General features: G+C 54.0%; 1 protein-coding gene across 2 annotated transcripts in view; it reads left to right on the plus strand.

The window, feature by feature from the left end:
* The window catches only part of GLI2 (GLI family zinc finger 2), a 262,634-nt gene that overhangs the window by 40,297 nt on the left and 202,378 nt on the right, over positions 1-19,959 (plus strand). The gene's annotated exons all lie outside the window — the stretch shown is intronic.

The following is a 19,959-nucleotide window of genomic DNA, read 5'->3' on the forward strand; positions in this document are numbered from 1 at the left end:
GGGGGGCCTTCTGCCCATCCCAGTCGTGAGCTGGCCAGTGCAGCCCTTCTGTGCATTTGGCTGCTTGGCCAGGCTGGAGTATTTTTCCTTCCAGAGGGCTAAGCTTGCTGGGCCTCCTCAAAGTTAGGAGGAGAGAGGAAATTGGCCTCAGAGTGGACAGTGTGGCCCTGTCCACTCCCTCCCCATGCCCTTGGCACACTCCAGGGCTTGGACTTCTACATCTGTCTCTGGCCTGGTCTCCCTGAAGCCCAGGCAGCCTTGTGTCCGGAGCGATCTGTGTCAAATGCGGTCAGGCCACTCCCGTCCTTACAGGGCGTGTTGCCCACAGGCACAGATGGAGGGAGTTGGTTGCCTGTGCCAGGGCAGTTTGATTGGGAGAGGCTGTCTGATGTCTTGCCCCCACCCCCACCCCCTACCAGGGCTGCTCAGAAAAAGCACTGTGATTGATTAGCAATGTCTGCCTTGGACCAGGAGCAGGTTGGCACTGCCAGTCTTATACAAACCTTAGTCCAGGATAACATTTAAATTCTTGGTAACACCCAAGGTTTCCCTCCTCCACTTGTTTCCCAGCACCCAGAAGCTCAGGTCCTTTTCCTCAATTAATTCCTGGTTTCCTTGTTTCTTGCCTCCACTTAAGCAAATCCTTCTGAGGGTACCGACCACATTCATTTGGTAACCATGGGGGCTGGTGTGGCACCCAGCACCCAGTGAGTGGCAGGGATATGTTTTACTAGAAACAGCTCATTCTGAATCCCCAGGAACACCCAGGGTGACGAGTTCCAGGCTGGGCAGAAGAAAGGGGCTATGCTGATGCTCAGAGGCTCCGAGATCTTGGGACCTATTGCCTGGGTCGTGGTGGGGAGGAGAGATTCGTATCTTCTGTGGACAAATGGTTTGGAGCATATTTTGTCATCAGATCAGATCAGATCAGTCGCTCAGTCGTGTCCGACTCTTTGAGACCCCATGAATCACAGCACGCCAGGCCTCCCTGTCCATCACCAATTCCCGGAGTTCACTCAGACTCACGTCCATCGAGTCAGTGATGCCATCCAGCCATCTCATCCTCTGTCGTCCCCTTCTCCTCCTGCCCCCAATCCCTCCCAGCATCAGAGTCTTTGCCAATGAGTCAACTCTTCGCATGAGGTGGCCAAAGTGCTGGAGTTTCAGCTTTAGCATCATTCCTTCCAAAGAAATCCCAGGGCTGATCTCCTTCAGAATGGACTGGTTGGATCTCCTTGCAGTCCAAGGGACTCTCAAGAGTCTTCTCCAACACCACAGTTCAAAAGCATCAATTCTTCGGTGCTCAGCCTTCTTCACAGTCCAACTCTCACATCCATAGATGACCACAGGAAAAACCATAGCCTTGACTAGACGGACCTTTGTTGGCAAAGTAATGTCTCTGCTTTTGAATATGCTATCTAGGTTGGTCATAACTTTCCTTCCAAGGAGTAAGTGTCTTTTAATTTCATGGCTGCAGTCACCATCTGTAGTGATTTTGGAGCCCAGAAAAATAAAGTCTGACACTGTTTCCACTGTTTCCCCATCTATTTGCCATGAAGTGATGGGACCAGATGCCATGATTTGCATTTTCTGAATGTTGAGCTTTAAGCCAACTTTTTCACTCTCCACTTTCACTTGCATCAAGAGGCTTTTGAGTTCCTCTTCACTTTCTGCCATAAGGGTGGTGTCATCTGCATATCTGAAGTTATTGATATTTCTCCCAGCAATCTTGATTCCAGCTTGTGTTTCTTCCAGACCAGCGTTTCTCATGATGTACTCTGCATAGAAGTTAAATAAGCAGGGTGACAATATACAGCCTTGACGAACTCCTTTTCCTATTTGGAACCAGTCTGTTGTTCCATGTCCAGTTCTAACTGTTGCTTCCTGACCTGCATACAAATTTCTCAAGAGGCAGATCAGGTGGTCTGGTATTCCCATCTCTTGAAGAATTTTCCACAGTTTATTGTAATCCATAGTTATAAGCAAACAATCCATGCTCAAAGACACAGTGTGCACAGTTCCAGAAAGTATAAATGAAGAAGGAAGAAAGCCCCAGTGATGCCTTTATTCAGCAGTGGCACGTGGTGGCAGGTACCTTTCCTTCCAGCGTCCCTCCTGCAGTCTGTGAGCTCGGTGAGAGCGTCCTGCTTTGTGTGCAACTTTGCACCCTGGGTTTTTTCACTTGGTATTTTAACATAAGCCCATCTCATGGTATTAAGTAATTCTGTAAATCTGATTTTCAGTGACTAATGTTACATCGTTTGGACATGCTGGGATGACTTAACCAGCCCATTATTTGGGGTTGTTTGGAATTGTTTCCACTATTTTGGCGTTCTGCATTTTCCTGTGACAAGCAGCTTTGTCAGGGCTGTGAGGGCTCTCTGTGGGAGAGATTAATTTGAAGAGGAACGGGTGGGTCAGAGTGGAAGTGCTTTTAAGGCCCAAGGAAGATTGTTAGGGTACTTTGCAGGAAAGGGTGAGTGAGAGAGGTTCCAGAGGGTAGGTCTATAGAGTCAGTTACAGGGTTAGGAGAGCAGGGTGCCTTGAGGCTGGGAGGCGGGGCTGCTCTGAGACTGCTTTTCTGGAAGGGCTGGCTAGGCCTGTGGCTTGAGTTGGGAAGAGTCTCTGGCATTTTGTGGTGTCCTCTCACTCAAGGTCACGGCTCAGACAGGTGGGAAAGCAGGTGCTTGTCCAGGCTTCTCAGCTCCATGTGCTGTTGGACGCCATGCCGGAGCTCCCTGCTTCCCTCTGAGCCCACCGGGGCGGGGTGCCCTCTGTGCCTGGTGCTGGAGAGAAGTGAGGATCGCCGTTCATCCCTTGTGCGTCCTCTGGGCGCCTTCCCTGTCCAGTGCCTGCTTTCAGGTCGCTCCCGGTTGGCAGAGGGTGGGGGCATGTAGCTGCGTCCGCAGCACTGCAGGTGTGGGGCTGGAAACATTGTGATGCAGGTGGCATAGCCTCAGGGCCTGGAGCAGAGCATCCACCTTTGTGGTGAAGCTGGGCTTGGACCGGGTGTGGGAGGACCATCAGGGGCTTCCCGATCTGGGTTCCTGAACAGATGGGTCTCATTCTTCTCCCTTCCCCTCCATCACTTACCACCCTTTCCTGAGAAGCATCCTGATGCCTAGGTGAAGATGAAGCCTCTAATACAAGCTGACAATTCAGAAAAACATCCAGGCTCCACTGATGTTGGGGGTGGGGCTGAGGGCACCCCCTGCCGTCTGCCCAGTTCCCAACCCAAGACAGCTGCACCAGCCCCTCAAGATGCATCTGAAGAATGAGAGAAGGATGCATTGGTGAAAAATCTGGCAGCTGTTGGGTGCATGTGATTTAAAAACCATACTTTTTTTTTTTTTTTTGGTAACTGCCTTGTTGAGCTACACTTCATATACCATAAAATTCACTCTTTTAAAGCTCATAATTCCATAGTTCTTAGCTGTACACCTGAAACTAACACGTCGTAAATCAACTATACGTCAATAAGAAAAATTTTGGAGAGGTATAGTTACGAAGTTTGAGATTGACATATACAGACTGCTATGTTTTAAATGGATAACAAGCACCTACTGTGTAGCACAGGGAACTCTGTTCAATGTTATATGGCAGCCTGGATGGGAGGGGAGTTTGGGGGAGAATGGATACATGTATATGCATGGCTGAGTCCCTTTGCTGTCCACCTGAAACTATCAAAACAGTGTTAATTGGCTATACTCCAATACAAAGTAAAAAGTTAAAAAAAAAAGTCAAAATAACAAAAAAACTCCAAGAAAAATAAAGGTAAATAAAAAATTTTTAAAAATAGTTTTTAGATTATTCATAGAGTTGTACAACTATCAGCAACATTTATTTTTATAACCTTTCCATCAGCCCCAAAAGGAACCCCACATCCACGAGTAGAAAGCCCCCCTACCAGCAGTCACTACTCTACTTTCTATGATGACACTCTGGTGTGTATCTAGGTGCAGAAATTCCTAGATAAGAGGTCAGATATTGATTACCCTTAGGTTAGGCCTTCACTGTGTTTTAAAACTTAGGAAACTGGAAAAACTCTATCCCCGACTCTGTTGAGAGTCTGGCACTTGATCCTGACTCTCCTGTGGGAAGAGCCAGCCAGAGAGGAGGAGCAGCCTGCCCTTCATGGTGGCCTCCTCTTAGCCACAAGCCTCACTGATCTCTATTGCCTCTCATCTTCTCCCAGCATGACCTTGTAGGCATGCAAAGTGGGGGTCCTTGCTTGAGTCCTTTGCCTCCCCCAGGGGATACCATGTAGTGAGGTAATTCCTGATCTGTCCAGTCCAGACCACAGTCTACTCTGTAGCTCACTGTCCACAGTTGGGGCCCCCTTGAGAATTCTGTGACTCTTGCCAGGCATAAAATCTCTTTTTCCCAAGGCAGAGTCTGTGCAGAAGTTGAAGGAAGCACTCTCCACTTCCATCTCTACACCTGGGCATGCTGCCTTTTGCCAGGATTGGTGGGCATGGATGGGCACAGGGGCCTGGCGGGGGGGAACCTCTGTCCTGCCCGCCTCCCCTTCTGTGATACTTCCACACTGAGTCAAGCCACGTGTTTGACTCAGGAGCCCGTTCGGCATCTCACGCTGTTTAACCCGCTGTGATGAAAGCTGCGGCAATTATATTTTAATTGAGATGCACGCTGCTTCAGCAGACACAAGACAGCTACAGCTACTGCTAATTAATTTTCTTCCGAAATGACAACATTTAATAATTATGCTCCGTGGTGCTCATGATTCGGATGTAGTTTACCTCTCTGGGCGCTATTCAGTGGTTTCTACCCAGAGTTGGTTGGGGACATTCTCGTGTCTTGTGACGCATGTGGCTTCAGACGTGAGCAGACAGTCGTGCCCCACAGGTGGGCAGTTCCTGTTCCTCGGGGCCTGGGGGAACTTGCCCCCCGCCCCCTCAGCACACGGGCCAGGGCCTCTCACTGGCCTCCAGTCCTCTGAGGCAGGAGGACTGAATGATGGAGAGTCTGGGGTCTGGAACATCCCATGTAGACTTGGGTTTTAAGTGTGAACTTGGACAAGTTGCCCTTAGCCATCTCACCTATAAATGGGAAAAACACTGCTTCTCTCTGGGGTGACTAGGAGGCCGCACAGACCCCTTGTGTGCCACTGGGAGACAGCATGGGCCCTGTGGGCACAGGTATGGCTGGGGCTGAGACAGACCCTGCCGGCTGTGAAATAGCCACCTTAACCCTTCCCCTGGGCTCCTGTCACTCTGTGTCCCCAGGCGCTTGGCCTCTGGGCCTTTTTAAGTGTCAGGTACAAATTCCTGTTCTTGGCTCAGCCCTGCCCGGGGGCTAGGACTGTCCTGTTAGTGAGACAGGGCCCCCGAAAGCCCTCTGAGATGGGATTGAACCAGATGCTGGTTTTTGTAGCCATGGCAGCTCCTGAAGCCAGGCCAGCGGCAGCAGGGGCCAGGCAGGTGGGGGATGGCATGGCGGGGGGAGAGGGCAATGGCTTTGAGTACCTGCTGGGCGCCTGTCTTGAGACATATGGACGCATTTAATGCTTTCAGTGTAGAGTGGTTTGTGTTATGCCCAATTTCTAGATGGAGGAAACTGAGGCTCAGGGAGGTGGGGTTATGCAGCTCACGAGAGAATCCAGTTCTCTCTGACTCTGCACCTGACTCCTTCCACTCTGTTGTCTGTCAATGGGTGGCCTGGTGGGCAATGGGGAGACATGCAGCCTCTGGCCCTGGGAGGGACTGCTTGAGGTCGAGTAGGACAGACAGATGTTAAGAAGGTAAGATAGGTGTGTGTATGTTGGGGGTGGTCAGTGTTTCTAGAATCCAGGGCTCTGGTCCAGGACAGTCTCTGGCAGTGGGTCATGGAGATGCTGAAGCTGGCTGGGGCCCCACTCCCAGGAAACACCCCAAGGTCACCTGGACGCCTTGTGTCCTTGTTGAGGGGCTTTCCAACCTGCTTCCCCAGGCACCTGCTGTGCTGGGGTGCTTGTGGTGCTCCGTGCCTCTTCTTGGTGTGGAAGGGCTCCTGGAGAACGTGGGGGCTGTGTCTCGGGGCTCCTCTGACACAAGCTGGGTGGTGGGAGGCCTGTGGGATGGGCGGCCGGGGACCTGGAGGCAGGTCAGAGCGGGCTGTAGGTCTCACTCTTTCATCCCCTTGACTCCCCTCCAGTCCTGAACTCTGGATGTGCTATGAGGGGAGGGCTGCCACTGGGTAGGGAAGGTGAGTTCTGAGCCGGCCCTGCTGTGCAATAATGTCTTCCCCTCTCTGGACTTGAGGTCCTCACCTGGAAGATGAGGGTTTGGTGAGAGACTCCCCTTCAGCTGGAAATATTAGGCGGTAGACTGGGAGTGTGGTGTTGGAGACAGAGGACTTGAGGGGCCAGATGGAGTTGTGATGGACTGTATTCTAGAATGGGGGATAGACCCTGCCATTCTTCCTTCAGAAAACCTGAAGGAGGCCTTTTTTTGTGAGCCTGCTCAGCCAAGGGTCATGCAAGAGTTCAGAAGTGACCAAGAGCCAGTCCTGGTCCCTGGGTGATGTTCTGGGAAGGTTGATCCCAGGTGTGTCTGGGAGGCCTGGCCACTGCTGCTGGCTTCCCAGGGAAGGCTGACCAGAGTGGGGAGAGCCCTGGACTGCCTGCTCACCCCAGCCAGGATACATGGCTGAAATATGTGGCTATTTACCCCCACCCCTGAGTTCCCAGCAGACCCTTGGGCCAGCTCTCCTGCTCTAGACCTTCGTGCAGGGGGTAGGAGAGTGGCATCTGATCAGGAGCAGCCCAGTGAGTCTTGCATGGCAGCTGCTCCTGTGGATAGAGGGTGGGATGCAAGGAGCCTGGCCAAGACCTCAGATTATTCACTGCTGGGCTCCGATCCCCATCACCCCACCCAGCTGAGAGCAGGAAGCTGTGAGGTCCAGAGGAAATGGCAGGGTATAGGGCTGCAGAGGTGAGGGGCTGGGTGTGGGGGCATGCAGGCATCTTGGCAGCTATTCTCCCCAAAGGGACAGAAGGATCAGTGGGAGCAGGAGGGAAGGGTGCTCTGGGGCCAGCCTGTGTGCAGTGGGCTAGGGATCTTAGGGGGCTGCACAAGGAGCCCTGAGCAAGGAGGGTCCCCTCTGCCCCCAGCCAGGGCCTCTCCCACCTGGAAACCCCTCCTCTCACAGCTGTGAAGCTTCTTTCTTAGACGGACACCACCTCCACATCACCACCTCCCCAGTCGTAAGCAGAAGCAGTGCTGGCAGAGAGTGTCTAGGGAGTCCCAAACTGGGGGCAGCTCTGGGGTGTGTTATTTAAGTGTGAATGGGTGCGTGTGAATGAGTGTGTGACTGTGGGTCTGTGTGCAAGTATGCATAAGTGTGACAACACGAACCAGTATTTGTGAATGAGTGTGTGACTTTGTGAGTGTGTGTGCTTAAGGATCATGTGAGTGAACATGTATAAGCTTGTGTGAGAGCTGATGGGGAGAGTTGACGGGTATGTGTGTGTGAGTGCATGAGAGGGTGGGTGCTGGAGGAGGGTGAAGGTGAGGGAGGAGGTCCCGTGTCCCCCACTCCGTGCTCTGGGCTCTGGCTCTGTCTCAGCTGTGGGGCTACAGCTGTATCTTGTGGGGCAGAGGGTGGAGGCAAGTGGGGGATCCACAGGCACCCCCAGCCCCCGTGGATCTAAAGACCCTTGCCCTGCACAGCCTGGGGATGAGTGGGTCAGGAGGGCATGGCAGCAGCTGGAAATAAAACTTGGGGATCTCAGCAGCCATTTCTTTCAAGTGGGCTCCCTGTTTGCGAGATGGGAGTGAGGGCATCTGAGCTGCAGCTTAGGGCACGTGAGTCCAGCATGGGCCAGGTGGAGATCGGGGACTCTCAGCTGCAGAAGCTGCTGGGGAGTCCGGGGGGCAGGCAGGGACACCTGGCTGACCAGTCAGCCTCATGGCCTCCAGAACCAGCCTGACCTGGTCCTCGGAGCCCGGGCCTGCCCTGGCCTCCTCCCTATCCTGGTCTCCTCTCCATCCTGGCCTCGCCCCCTCACCTGTCATCGAGTGATGATTTCTTTGGCAGCCCCCCTCCCCACGGCTTCCTGGCTCTTGTCTCCTGGCCCGGCCGTGTTCCACCCCTCCTGTGACTGAAGCTGCCCCCCGTCCGTCCTGACGCAGTCTTAGCAGCTCACACCGCCGCCCCCGCAGCCAGAGAAAATAATTAGGGGAGTGAAGTGTGTTCCCTGCCAGGTTCCCAGGGCAGGTGACGTATGTGGGGGTGGGGCCGAGCCCTGGTCTCTGTGGTCTGTTTCAGGAGGGTGATGACAGGGTGACAGGGCTGGTGAACTGCTGGGCTGGTGCTCGCCTGGTCCCGAGTGTCTGAGGGTCTCAGGTTGTACACATGGCTGGTGGGGTGAGATCAGGGGTAAAGCTGCCTCAGGACCCCTCTCCCTGTGTTTAGAGGGTGTGCAGCAGGCTGGATGTCCTGAGCAGGGGCCTTCTACCTGTGCCAGGTGAGATGCCAGAGACCTGATACCCTCTCCACACAAACCTAGGGCCTCCTGTCTGCTTGTCCTGCTTGTGGGAGCTGTGACAGGGAAGCCACGGGGCAGAGTTGGAAATACTAGAGGTGTTGTAGGTCTGATCTTGGTTATGGCAGCAGAAGTGTGGGTTGAACCAGAGGAGGGCAAGGCTCTGGGTCCAGCCTGCACTTGGGTTGGGCACCAGGGCTGACAGCCTTGTCAGAGGGACGGATGGTGGATGCTTCAGGGGGGAACAGGTGTTAGAGAATCTTTATTAAGAAACTCTCCACCCTGGGGTGACTGTCACATGAGCCAGGCTCTCAGGGCAGAGCGGGGCACAGGGGAGGGAATCAGCACCCCCTTTCTGCACATCCATGCTCTGCCCCATGTGAAATCACTCTCGTGTGTCAGTGCAAGGGCGCATGTGCCACTGGCTGTGTGTCGTGCTGACGACCGGCAGCCAGACAGATACATCCCCAACCTATGAAATCGGTACGATTGTCCCTCTATGTTGCAAACCAGGAGCCATGTCCTGGGAAAGGCCAGTTGACCCCATGGCCTCCCAAGACAGGCTGTGACCCAGGAAATCCTGCTGGCCCCTGTCCTGGCCTGGGGTGTGTGGGAGGCCCCAGCCAGGGCTGAGCACTGGGGCCGGGACCTCCTGCAGCCTGTGTGCCTGGCTTAACAGGCCCTCGTGGGCATCCTTGAGTACTGAGCCTGGAGCAGGTTCGGGCCTTGGGGAAAAAAGCTATAGAGTCCAAATCCTGGACTCCGAGAAGGAATCAGGATGGCCCAGCTTGGAACATGGACCTGGGAGACATGTAGCTGTTGCCTGGAGGGTCCAGGCCCAGTGTGCCTTCTACCCTCTCCACTCGGTAAGAGAATTTAGACTCTCATGGTTCAATGATGGTTATGGTTGGCACCTACTGAGGGCTTTCTCAGTGCTGAGGGTGCCATGTTATCTAGCTCACTGTGTACAGAGACAGTAACCAGCTCACCAAGGACACAGCGAAATAGGGCAGGGCTGGGGTGTGACCCTAACCACTGGGTGCTCCTGCCTCCCCAGACTCAGACCCACCGCCTCTGTTCTCCTCCCCAGACCTGGCAGGGTGCAGGTCAGTGCTGTCTGGGGTCAGCGTGTGTTTGAGTGTGTCTTTTTGTGTGTGTTTGTGTCAAGGGTGTGTTTGAGTTTAGGCAAATGGGGAAAGAAAACAACACGCGCGTCCTTCCTTGGCTTCGTAGACATCACTGCATGGGGAAGGAATGTGGATTCAGCAGAACATGTTTTTCTCTGTAGTATGTAAATATCTTGGGATTTGTCAGTTCTCAGAAAGGCATCTATTACTCAGGTCTTACCTAGCAGTTGTCGCTGAAAGGGAAGCCTGGTGCAGACACACACACACACACACACACACACGCACGCACACTCACCACGCCCCCCCCCACACACACTCATGCACACACACACACCCTTTAGCAGCCGGAAAGCAGATGCTTCTAGGATTCGGATGAAGCAGGCATGTTGAGACCAAGGTCTAATTGCTGGGCTGTGCCTGGGAGGTTGGAAGCCACCAGCCTCGTGTCATCTTCCGTTCCTTTCTGATAAGCAAACGGCCTCTCTATGGGCACGCAGGGCCCTGGCGGGCTGTCCTGTTGCTGGATGGGTGAAAAAGGAAGGAAGGAAGGGTGGGAGGAGAGGGGAGAAAAGAGAAAAAAAAGAGGAATGAAGGGAAGAGTAAGAGAGATAAGAGAAAGGGATGAAGAGAGACAGATCACAGCTCAAAGCAGGATCTGCAGAATCTTTCCAGGGGCAGAGGAGTGGGAGGGTGGGGTGGTGGCTGTCATTCACTCCACCTCCCCAGCAGGCCTCCTGGGATCCGAGGGGGATGATGATCCTGGAGACCTCGGTTTCCTAGGAATAGATGGCGTCACTGGCTGCTACAGATAGGAAACCTTGGCACAGAGAGGTGACGACTCCTGCCGACTCCCGGTTAGCAAGTGGCCGTGCTGGGCTGGGAGTCTCCTCTAACTGGCCCTGGCCAAGCTGTCCCCTTCCTCTAGGAGGACACTGTTCCCCTGATTCAGGTCCCCATAGCCCTCTCTGATGGTCCCTCTCAAGTGGGCCTTCCCCGTGCTCTGGGCAGGATAACCCACTCCTTCCTTCACCAGGAGTTACTATGTCAGTGCCACTTGCTGGTGGACCTGCCCCTTAGTCCACCCGCACAGCTGGATTCCTCCTCGGGAGCTCAGAAACTGCAGAGTGAAGGGCTCAGCCCAGTAGAGGTAAAGAGTAGGGGCTTGTGTGGGGGACCAGAGGCCATCTAGAATATGCCATTGGTTTTGCAGGTGTCAAGGAGCCTTGGTTTTTAGAATGCAAACCTTTACAGTATAAACAGATGTTGATTCTAGCTCCCTTTTGCTCAAAGACTTCAGTGGCCCCCAGTTCCTTCTGTATCAAACCCAGACTCTGGCCCCCACTCTCCTTCAGTGCTGCCCTGTCCCTGGCTGTCTCTTGCCTCCTGCACTTCTCAGATCCTGTCTCACCTTTCCTACCTGCTGGGGGTGTAGGCCTTGCTGTGAGGCCCCAAGGGCAGGCTCCAGGGCTGGTAGGCTTCAGGGATCCATTTTTGTCCCCAAGGCCGAGCCCACAGACCCCAAAATGTGCTGCCTCTCTCCTGACACTTCTCCCGCACTCTGGAAGCTGCGCCCGAGGGACCAGGAGTCTGGCTGCCGTGGCAGGTCATCTCTTGGCCTCTCCGATATCCTCCGGCTGCCTTTAGCTTGTCTCCCCATGACGGCCCCGCTCACGTGTTGCTTCCCCTCGCTTGGGACCTTCGTTCCAGCACGTAAATCTGAGTCTGAGTAGGCCCGAAGGATGTGTGCACAAGTTGGAGATGTGGAAACCGAGGCCCAGACAGGGATGTCAGTTCTCCAAGTGGTCATGGCAGAGAGGTTCCCAGGGCCCGGTCCCCTTCTCCCAGTGAAGCGTGGTGTTCGGCTCTGGGGAGGATTTTCTGACGTGTTTCTGAGCAGTGTTACATCTCTGGAGAGTCTCAGGAGCCTGGCAAGATGACCCTGTCCCCCTGCGCCCACTGTCTGCTGACTGCAGCGAGGCATCCTTGCCTGCAGTTGGCTTATCCCCCACTCCGAAGCTCCCACGTGTCTTCAGTGAGTCCCCACGTGTCTCTTTACTCCCCATGGTCTCTTGGCAGAAGCCTCTCTTTGCCACGTTTCCTCATCTGGAACACTAGCTGTGCCCACTCCTGGGGCTGCCAGGAGGGTGGGATGGGAGATTGGAAGCCAAGGACCCAGCCGGGGCCAGGCCCTTCCAGCCTCTGTTGTTGGTGTCTCTGAGCTTCAGTTTACTTGTCTCTAAAGTGGGGATCAGAACAGTATCTTCTTCATAGGAGTCAAGATGCAAACCGGTGCCATGTAATGGGCTCTTACGTGGGAAGGCTGTCAGTAGCTATGAATCCCCCAACTCAGCTTTCATCTGGATATCTCAAAGGTGTGGCCATTTTAACCGAGACTCTTGGAACCGAAAAACAGGACCCACACAGGTAGCCTTTTCATGGTGGAATTTCAGACTCTGGAGGTGGGGTGGATCCTGGGGAGTTAAGGAAAGGGGGCGTTTGTTGGAAGGAGCAGTCATGTCTGCACCAGACATCCTGAATTGGAGGCACGATGTCACCTCTGGCCTGGAGCTTGATCTTTCTGGCAGTTTCTTAACAGTGAAGGAGCTGATGGCACCCAGTTGCGATGGATGGAAGGATGCTGGACTGCTGGGGGAGATGGATGGAAGGATGCTTTGCTGCTGGGGGCACAAACCAGTTTCATTGTTGGGGGCTCTCCTTCCATCCTTAATGATTCTTTTATTCCATGAGGAATGGGAATGCAGACCCCCGCTTGGGGTCCCCTCATCAAGTTTGAGAGATGTTGTACAGCACATCCAGTCCCCTTGAGGAAGAAAGAAGGTGTTTTTCTATAATATCAGCTCCTGCCTGCTCTTCCCCCCAAAATCATCACCACTTGGCCTTTCCTGGACCTCCTGCTTCCTTTCTGGGCCCCTCCTTGCTGGCACTCCGTGGCCTTTCTCTCTCCTGGTGAGGAAAGGAGGCAGGGGTCCGGAGGGCCCAGCTCCACCTCAGAGGCTCTCAGCACAGACTCGCCTGACCTGGCCACAGTCCAGCACTTGAGGGGCCTCAGTCACGGGCAAGGATGGTTCGGTGGCACTGGCCAGGGTTCTCTGGGCCAAAGGAAAAACAAAGCAGCTGGCACAATTTTTGGCTTTTGAACATTTCCTTTGGGGATGACTGGAGTGGGCCCTTGGTAGGAAGGGAGATGTAGGGGGAGACTGAGGTTTTGAAGATGCTTTTCACAATATTTCTGATAAATTCAATTTCAGGCTGCCCAAGATTTGGGGCCAGCCTGGAGGTTTCCAGCCCAGTTTGCTGGCTTCTGAAGCGGAGGGGCCTCCCTGAGGATGGAGAGCCAGACACTCTGGTGGACACTAGACTCCGTGGGGGCTGTGGACAGAAAGCAGTCAGACCCAGGCTGGGTCTCCATTGCCTGGCTTCTCTCTGTCCTGGTTTCTCGTCTGTGAAGAGGGAGGTAGTGTTGCTTCAGTGTGAAATGTAGGGAGGGAGACTTGCCCTGGTGACCCTGAAGGGAGAGTCCTCTCTGCGGGCAGAGGAGCTGGGGGGAGGGGCAGACCGTCCTCCTCTGTCCGCCCTGCTGGAGTTGGGGTGCTGGGAGCAGCCCCCATTCTGAGGCCCAGGAGGCCCCCCCCTTTAAAACTGGTCAAGGACACAAATTGTTCCTACACCCCTGTACTTCGTAGTTAAAAGAAAGGCTAGATTTGTAGTTTGTGTTGGTATTTTCTCTATTTTCATTAATAAATAACATTTTAATGGAAAAAACAGTATGACTTTTACATTAAGGAAAATTGCCAAAACCCAACATGACCACACATGCCATCATCCTAACAAGAGTTTTTTCCTTATGTATTGTTTCCAGTTTATTCTCCAGTTGCAATTATGGGATGCATTCAAGTTTGCTTTATTTTTACCTCCCATATGATCTCAAACATTTCTGTATTTCTGTCTTTGTAACAGTGATCTAACATAGCTGCAATACTGTTCCACTGTGTTGCTAAAATACAATATATTAAAAACAATCTCCCTCCTGTTAACATGGAGGTGGCTGCCAGGGTTTTGCAAGCATGGCTGCAGGGAACATGTTGCACGTGCTCTGGTCTGTGGCAGCATCAGGGAGGCAGGCCAGAGGCTTAGCAGATGCTTTACTGCAGGTGGTATGCTTGCAGTAGTCTTTGGGCTGGCTGGAGTTCTGCTTCCTGCTGCATCCTGAAGCCACACACCACCCAGCAGGTGCCTTCTTCGTGTGAGGTGCTGACTAGATGTTTCAGAGACAGGAAATCATGGTCATTTACAACAGCCCTGGAATATCAAATTTTTAGCTTCATTCTCCATCAAGAGATTCTGAAGTAAGGAAGAGCTGAGTCACTTGCTCATGTGCAAGTCGCTCAATTGTGTCCGACTCTTTGCGACCCCACGGACTATACAGTCCATGGAATTCTCCAGGCCAGAATACTGGAGTAGATAGCCTTTCTCTTCTCCAGGGGATCTGCCCAACCCAGGGATTGAACCCAGGTCTCCCTCGTTGCAGGCGGATTCTTTACCAGCTGAGCCACAAGGGAGGTTCCAGCAAAAAGCTGACTCTGGCTTTGGGTCCAGTATTCATTGCACTGCCTCTCCTGGCATAAGGTAGTGAGCTCCCCATCCCTGGGGGTGAGGTAATCAAGAAGAGGTTGGATGATGAAGTGTCTCAAGTACCCTAGATCAGAGTTTCTCAATCTTGGCAGGGTAGTTCTCTTTTGTGGGGAGCTGTCCTGACCATTATTGGAGAAGGAAATGGCAACCCACTCCAGTGCTCTTGCCTGGAGAATCCCAGGGACAGGGGAGCCTGGTGGGCTGCCGTCTCTGGGGTCGCACAGAGTCGGACACGACTGAAGTGACTTAGCAATAGCGGTCCTGACCATTATAGGATGTTTAGCAACGTCTCTGCCTCTCTACCCACCAGTAGCTAGTAGTGCAATTTGAAAACAATAAAAAGTGTCTCTGGATAGTGCCAACCCATTCCCTGGGAGTCAGATTCGCCCCCAGTTTCTCACCTGCTGGAGAGGATCCCTGAACTGTACAGGAGGTTGGTCATGGGCTCTCAGGACCTCTGGGACCTCCGAGGGGCTCTGCCTGGGAGGATCCCTTGATGGATTCTGTCCCCATCAGTGGGTGGTTGATTGGAGGGAATGAGTGTGGTGCCATCATGGAAGGAGTCTTGGGACCCAGGTTCAGGAAGGGCCTTTTCCACACGTGGCCCCAAAGTCCAGATGTAAAGCCGAACCCCACTGCCAGTAAGGTTGATGGGTTGCAAGACAGTCCTGTGACCAGGGGGAACCTAACTTTTTACCTTCTCTGTGGCTTCTGGCCCGTTTGGAGGACTTGCCTCATTTGAGGAAACCCTGCATGGCAGCTTGGCCTCTCACATGGGCTGAGACATCCTGGAGCATCTTCCCAGGGGCAGTCCTGTCTGGGAGTCCAGAGCCTCTCGACTCACACGTCAGGTCTGGGTGGCGGGGCTGGCAGGGAGACTGTGATTTGCAGGGCTGCGTGTAGACTTGGGCTTTAAAGAGCTCTCTCATTTCCTCTCCGGAAGCCTTCAAAAGGCCTGGGAAACAAAAGGGGCTTGATTGAGTGTGCCTTGGAGAGCTTCATCGAAAGTGGGAAAGAACAAACAGCATGCACTCCAAAGCCACTTCATTCTGCATGTGGTGTCACGCCAAGAAACGCTGAAGTGGGGGACAAGCAGAGAGACATGTTCCTTGTTATCAGGAGGGTGTGGACTGGCGGTTAGAGTCAAGGACAGCCGTCAGCAAACTGCGTAGGGATTTCAGCACCCATCCCCCAGATTCTCCTCTTACTCCCCTCCACCTCCTCCCTCCAGCCCTCTCCATTCCTGTATCCTTCTGCTTAGAGACATTAACTTTTTATATGACAGCCACTTAAGGACTGACCTTATTCCAGGGCACTTTGCATTTAAATAGACTGTTCTTGAAAATGAAAAATCTTCAAAGAAGTGACTTTCTAATGGTAGAATTTCAGATAGTGAATAGAGGTGGATTTTTTTTTTTTTTTTAAGCCAGAGAAGTGACTCTGGTAGAATTTCAGGTAGTGAATTCTATCTGGCACCTTCTAGGCTGCCTCTTTCTGTCAGGGTCTCAGGGTCAGTTAAATAACTATTAATAGCCGTCGACTGTGTGGCAAGCACTAGTTAGGGAATGGTTTAGGAGATAACTGATTTAGGAATGCTGGATTTATTACTTTGATGGCTCCCACTCATTGCACATGTATAAGACACAGAGTGTGTGATGGGCAGAGTGTCAGGGTCTGGGAGCAAATGTCAAAAAGCTGAACCACCGAGAGAGATGGTTAAGCAGAGAGCTTAAAGTGTCTCCTGAGCACTGTGTTAACATGGGAACCCTGGAAGCCCTCCTGGGGGAGGTGGTGCTGGCCTTGACATTCAAGGTATAAATAGGAGTTCATTGAGTAGGGGTGGCAAGAGCATGAGCACAGACACTGACCCGTGGTGTCTGTGGGTTGCAGACTTCTGGAAATATCCCATGTGAAGGGTGAGGTCTGAGTTGGTGGGACCAAGGCTGAGGAGGCAGGGAGGCCTTGGGGGCCAGGTGCACCCAGGTATGTAGTTTAGACATCTTTCCACAGGCTATGGGAGCCACCAGTGGTTAACGCTCACCCTCTGTTGGACACGGCTTCAGGGCTCTGAGGCCCAGGCTCGCTGCCTCCCGCTCACTGTCCAGACATTGCCCTCCATCGACCTTAGCACACCTTTCTGGACCTCAGCTGTCCTCCTTTTGAAGATACTTATTCACCCCTTCCTCCAGGAAGCCCTCCCTGACCTTCCTCAGGCTAGCTCAGGCCCCTCATGGAGCCCTGGGACGACCCCAGTCTCCCTGAGTGGGCGGGTCCTCAGGCTTCCGTCAACCAATCCGGGGTCAGGTCCCCAGGCCTGGGGGAACCAGACACCCGGTTTGGGCTGTGATGTGTGACGGCCAGGGGGTGGGGATGGAGAAGGGTGTGTGGGGACATGAGGGCTCCAGGGTGTGCAGGCCCAGGAGAGGTGGGGACCAGCCTGGCAGGGTCCCAGTCCCACCCAGGACAGCTTAGCAGGCACTGAAGGCAGGACACTCCTGTTGGCTTTAGCTGTCAGGGTGGTGCTGGTGGACTCCAGGGAAAGCCAGTGGCTAAGCCTGGCAGAAGTACAGACAGAAGAGCTGAGTGCAGGCATGGCCTGGGCCGTGGGGGGAGGGCTGTGGCCGGGCAAGTTGGAGCAGGGTGCTGCGCAGGCCGAAGCGGGAGATGCTGGGCCACCCACCCGCCCGGTTCTTCCAGGAGCCTTGAGAGCAGAGCAGCTGCCCCAGATCTGCAGCCAGTCCTCCCCACCCTGTCTTGCTCCCTACCCCGGGCCTGGCATCACCCGTGGAGAGGGAGATCTCGGGTCTTTGGAGATTTTGGTGCTCAGTGTACATTTGCTGGTTCGTGGACACAGGTGGGTTCAATCTGTTTACTCATGTCCTGTCTCTGCTTCCCCAGGCCAAAATCCCTGTTTCTGCCCAAGTGTGGCATCATGTGACACTCCCGAGGGTCCTGCTTGCCCATCTCACTGGTGGGGCACTGAGATCAGAGATGGGCAGACACTTACCCAGAGTTGCACAGTGAGTCAGGGTACTCTTGGGACAGGGGAGTGATGTGGTCAGTTGAGGTCAGTGGCTGAGGTGTGAACTGGTAAGGAGCTTGGGGACGGCTCTTTGGCATTGTTGGCAAGGAAGGGGCTTGCTGCTCTGTATGTGAGCTGCCTGGGTAGGGGGCTGGACCAGGTGACCTCTGGAGGCCCTTCTTGGTGCTAAACTCTGGGATCAGAATGAGAAAACTGAAGGGGTTCAGGAAACATACTTTGGACCCTGGAGGGGCTCCTTGCCTGGCTGCCTTGTGGTACCCAGAGTCCTCAGCAGGCCTAAAGCCAGAAATCAGACCAAGGTCCTCTCCTGCTATGGGCAAGTTTAATCTCTTCCTGTAGCCAACTCAGAATTGCCCCTGGCATCCTGCTGGCAACTGGGGCGACCCAGCCCCTCCCCAGGAGAGCTTCTGTGACTTGGGTTGCTTGTGCTGAGATGTTTACTGAGATGTTTGAAGAGATCTATTCTGGGTATGCAACTACCCCACACCCACCATCCCTGACCTGGGGGAATGCTCCTCTAGAGGCTGCAGTTTGGTTCCGATTAGAAGGATGTGGGATGGCCATTTGCACCAGGCCTCTAACCTGAAAATGCCACTCTCTAGCCTCCGGTTCCACTGGGAGCAAAGAGCGCCTTAGGATGGGTAATGGTTCAAAAAGCACCTTTTAACCAACAAATACTCCCAGGTTTTATTTGTCTTGAAAATGGTGTACGCTTACAGTACAAGAGGTAAGTATTCATAGACTTGGGTGCTCAGCACTGTACGTGGCAATCTTCATGCTTCACTTCCCTGAGCAGGGATTGAACCCCCTGCATTGGGAACATGGAGTCTTAGCCACTGGACCACCAGGGAAGTCCCTGGGAACTTTTTTTCACAGCCCAGCTGGCAAACACTGCCATTAGAAGTTGATGACAGCCCCTTCTCCTGACCTCAGGGCCAGCCTGAGTTCCAACCCACCCCACCCCCGTGCTTCTGGGTCCCCAGGAGCCCCCAACCTTGTGGGAAGGCCGAGGGGAGGCTGGGTGGGAGAAGAAATGGATCCTTGCAGGCTTGAGAGCTGAAGAGCATTTGTATGTTGAGTCAGTCACCAAACAGGGACTTGACCTTTGTCAGGACGTTTGTCTGGGGCAGGCGTTGCAGGCGTAAAGGGGGCGGCCATACGACAGGACTCAGAATACAGTGACCTGGGAGCATGCCCTTGGGGGACACGAAGCAAAACTGGCCTGGTAGGGGTTGGCCGGGTGGGCTCTAGGGAAAGAACACTTCAGACAGAGCTGGAGATGTGTTAAACTGGGCGGCTGTGGGGCGAAACTGGGGGGGCAGCGAGCCTGGAGGGGCAGATGGGGACAGATCCCAAAGTGGCCTTGGTGCCGTGAAGGGATTCGGACCTTGTTCTGTGGTTCTTTTCCCCACCTCAGAGCTTTGCTCGGGCATTTTCTCCACTTATTGGGCCTCTGTCCTTGTGTCTCCCCCGCCCCAGGTTCGGATGAAGGGGACCTTGGTGCCCATGGTGCCCATGTGCCTTCCACCACCCCGGAGCCCTGCAGGCTGAGGCCTTCCCCCTGCTGGCGGCCTGCCCAGGGCCGTGTTTCTCCTCCTCTGGGCAGAGGCGAAGCTTGTTTTTCCTCCCTACTTAGGAATCGGCGCCTCAGAAACACACAATGCAGCTGTTAAAATATCTGGGTCTGTCTGGGCGGCTGCACAGCGGGCTCCTTGTTCACCTCGCAGACGGCGGCCCTGCGGGGGCTGAGCTGGGAGCCCGCCTTTGCCAGCCGCCTGCCGGTGAGGGTGTTGCGGCAAGACCCTGGCCCTCGGGGCTCTGCTGCTTTGGGACTTCCACAGGGGAAGGGGACAGACAGTGGCATTTGGAATCAGCAGGATAACACATTCTAGAAAGATGCCAAGTTGAGAGTTTCCTCATTAGACCCCAGAGGTCCAGACATCTGCGGGGGGTGGGGGAGGATGGAGAGGAAGGGGGTGTCATGGGCTGTGGGGTCCAGGCTCAGAGGGGCCTCCTGCCGCTGCTGGGACTGCCAGGGGCAGGTCTTCCTGTCCCGGTGGGCAGATGGGTGGGTGTCTGGCAGGGACTGCAGTGATGGTAACGCAGAGAGCATTTGAGTGGGAGGTCCCGTGTGTACAAGGCCCTGTGCTCTTCATCTTTATCCTGAGGGAGGCACCATTTTCATCCCCATTTTACAGATGAGGAGACTGAGGCTTAAGGAGGAGTTGGTTCTTATGCACAGCTCTAAGTAGAGCCGGGATGCAAGCATGGACCTCCTTTCTCCAGTCTGTGCTCCCTGTGTCTCCTCTGAAGGTGCTGGCTGCTGACATGTGCAGGGGGTGTTCTCGGTTTCAGGAGCAGCCCTGAGCCCTCATCAGAGCTCACCCATCTTCTTGTGCTGCTCTTGAGACTGAGGGTGAGCTCTGATGAGGGCTCGGGTCGGGGGTATCAGGGCAGGCTTCCCTGATTTTAGAGCATGGCTTCCCTGGGTAGAGCCTGGGGGAGAGGAGAGAATGTTCTGAAGCAGTGGGATGAAGAGGTAAGGGGGATGGAGGCAGCCTGATGTATTCAGGGAAGGAGCCCAAGTGCAGGCTAGTGGAACTGCAAGGCCCTCTGAAGAGTGAGTCACCAAAGAGCTCTTACCCTCTCCC

The sequence above is a fragment of the Bos javanicus genome, chromosome 2 (assembly GCF_032452875.1).
Source record: "Bos javanicus breed banteng chromosome 2, ARS-OSU_banteng_1.0, whole genome shotgun sequence".
In the NCBI taxonomy this organism is placed as follows: Eukaryota; Metazoa; Chordata; class Mammalia; order Artiodactyla; family Bovidae; genus Bos; species Bos javanicus.